The sequence below is a fragment of the Octodon degus genome, unplaced genomic scaffold (genome assembly GCF_000260255.1).
Source record: "Octodon degus isolate 3935 unplaced genomic scaffold, OctDeg1.0 scaffold00038, whole genome shotgun sequence".
Lineage (NCBI taxonomy): Eukaryota > Metazoa > Chordata > Mammalia > Rodentia > Octodontidae > Octodon > Octodon degus.
Window position 1 is genome coordinate 13328470 of NW_004524614.1, and position 3298 is coordinate 13331767.

Below are 3298 nucleotides of genomic sequence, written 5' to 3' on the forward strand. Positions count from 1 at the left end.
GATCAAGGTTCACAATTCAGCCAAACCATTTACTATATCTATAAGACATGGAACAAATTCCATAAACTCTGTTGTACGCCTTCATTTCCTGCTTATAAACAGGAACAATGATAACTACCATAGGATTACTGTGAAGTTTAACAAAGATAGACTATATATACTTCAGTAAAAATTAGTGATAGAGGATGGCTCTTAACCACTAACTATCCTGCCAAAAATGATCTTGCCTTTGTATCTCGTCTTCTTTTCCTCAGCTTTCAAGGAAGGGTCTACTTTGCCATGTTGATTTTTTGGAATGTTGTGATGTAAAATGAGAAAAGAGAAAGAACAGAAGAAGATGAAGTATATATCCTAAGGCTGTAGAACAAATGTTTGAGGAAAAATCTGACACAGAAAAGTTTGGTAACCCTAAATCGTTGGAATATATGAGGTGAATTTTCTCTTCCTGATGTTTGGGAATCACACAAATGGACCTGATTGACCTGAACCCAATATGTAAAACTCCTGACTGAGAAAAACAATACAGAGAAGTATATGAAGAATAGTCTTTCTATTTCTCTGTGGATTAGGACAGATCCTAGAAAACTTCAAATGCTTGTATTTGTCTTATGCTTTCCAGAAACTCTACTGCTGAGTATCCCTTAAGTTCTGTCCTTAAATTATATTGAAGGAATATAGATGCCTATAGATGTACACTTAGGGAACTTCTTGTCAGTGCAATGAAGCACTCAAAAATCTCATCTAAAAATTAAAGCCAGAAAATTTTGTTCATTTAAAGATCTAATATGTTCTTTCCCTACATAATTTTGGATGCCATTAAGGTCAGAGTCAAGCTTCAAGCCCAATGCATACTGATTTAAATTCTAAGTTACATCTACCTACATTTGAACTGCTTTTTTCTCCTTTCTGTGTTGCCATGTCAGACCATTGCAAGTAGAAGTGGATAAAACAGAGTAAGTTTAAAATTGCTGGGAGTGAATTTGACAGAGCAGATTTCTGTTGTGTGCTGGAAGGAGGGGGTAGCAGTGGAAGAACACTCAAGAGAAGTAGAAACAAATCAATTCAAATTTAGGAGCTATAGCAAGGCAACAAGAATAGAACAATAAGATGAAGCTTTAAGAGCTGAGGCTCAATGAGAGAAGCTTCTTGTGAAACTTGACCCAACTTAAAAACGTTGCTGAAAAAAAAAAAAAACAGTGTTTTGATTTTAGAACTCAGAAATTTTTGTACAAAGAATTGGATTGATGATTAGGTGGCTGAAAAGCATACACTTTTGACTTTAAAACATCAGGAAGCTGAAATTTAGAGCCCCTTCAGTAGACACTAAAAGTGCTGAAGGATTATGGCTTAGAGATTTAATCAGTTCGAGGAGAACAGCTGCAACTGAACAATCTAGAAGGTTATGTGAATACCCATAACTTATCTGTGGATCTTAATATTAATAGTAGATTTGAATTTAAACAGTAGAAAATATGGGAACCATTATTGCTATCAGATACATGCAATATGAGAAAGCATTTTTTTTCAGGGACTTTTTATTAAATATGCTTGTGGAGCATAGTGAATTCATTCACTGTGGGTAGTTAGCACATGTACACAGCATGTGATAATTCCTGACACTTCTTGTGGCCCCCAGTATCTCTCAGTTCCTTTCTCATTCGAATAGCTCTCTCCCGTCACTTCTCGTTGTCCATCTTTTCTTTTGCTCTTCGATTAATTTACACTTTAGGTTTCTCATAGAGAAACTATACAATACTTAAGTTTATATGTCTGATTTATTTCACTAAAAGTTATGGATTCATGGTACATGAAGTTTTCTACAATGAATCATTTACTTTATTTCAGAGTAGCACTTCATTGTGTATAGTTATTAGTTTTTCTTTAATCATTTATCTCTTGATAAATATATATGTCACTTTCATTTTTAATATTTCTATAAACTAAAAATAAGATACATAGAACACACCTAGGAAACACTTTAAAAATTATCTAGCCTTAGCCTTACCTGTTACAGGTTTGACTGTATAAACCACAATCAAGTAACTCAACTCATGCCAAAGACCTGAGGCCTATGAATTGTAGCACATGCTCCCCATTCTGTTAGAAAAGCATGGGTTTCTCTGTCCCAAAGCACAGTCAGTGGAGATAGAAAAGTGGTTTTGAAGCTATTTCTAGTAATAAATGAATAAATAAGCCCACATAACTACAGTTCCTCCTACTCTCTCACAGTTCACATTTGCTACTTTTCTCTTATAAATTTCACAACTTGAACTTATTTTAGTTTGCAAATTTGTAGAATTTGCATAGTCCACAATATCCCCAAAAGGGTTCACTAAGGATACATGTTAACAGTATAGATCAGTTTTATCTTAGGACTTGTTTCTTCTTGTCTTTCTTTATAAATCTTCTCTCTTTTTCTATGACTCAATATTTTCTTTGGAAGGGAGGGTGATATAGCGCTTGCTTAGGTAAGCGTGGAGGCCAGCATTTGATCTCTGGCATTGCTTGCCATGCCAGCTCCTCCCCCGGGTACATGGAGCTGGCAGTGGAGTCTGGGCATAGTGGCTCATGCCTGTAATCCAGCAGTAGGGAGGCAGAAATCAGGAGGATCCCTACGAGTCTGAGCTGCATAGTGAGACCCCGTAAAAGCAAACAAACAAAAAAATAAAAAATAACCCTAAGATTTTCTTTGGAAAATCTCTTTGGACCAGTACTTCCATATTTACCACTAAGGCTGTTAGTTCTTTCAAATTCAAAACTGTAATCTGCAGTATAAATCTATTCTTCAGTAGGATAAGCATACTTTGCAGTTCTTTGGCAACCTACTTTTTTTCTGCAGCTTCATCCATGCCAGGATATTTATATTACATTTTATTTCGTTTCATCTCTTCTATATACTGAGCATCCTCAATCAAAGTGCAAGGAAAGATATAGAACAGAATAAAAAATAAGACAAATTTATTTTATGATCATTATTTATCCTTGTTTTGCTGACTCGATAATATTTTTGTAGTATTTTATTTTTTCATGACATAGTATCTATCATCATTATAGGAATATGATTCCTTTTTCTGTTATAAAACTTCTTATTATTTTATCTTTTCTAAAAATTGAGGCTTGGTATATCTGGTGCAACTGACACAACTAAGGTCAGAAAAGAAGAGGAAGATTCTTTAAAATGAAGAGTTCAAACAGTTAATTTTCTCAAATCCTAAAATTATAGAAGGCATTTTTGCAAGGATGAAATTTTCAAAATCTTAAACTAAGATCTTCAAATCTTGAGAAGATGTAATCAGAG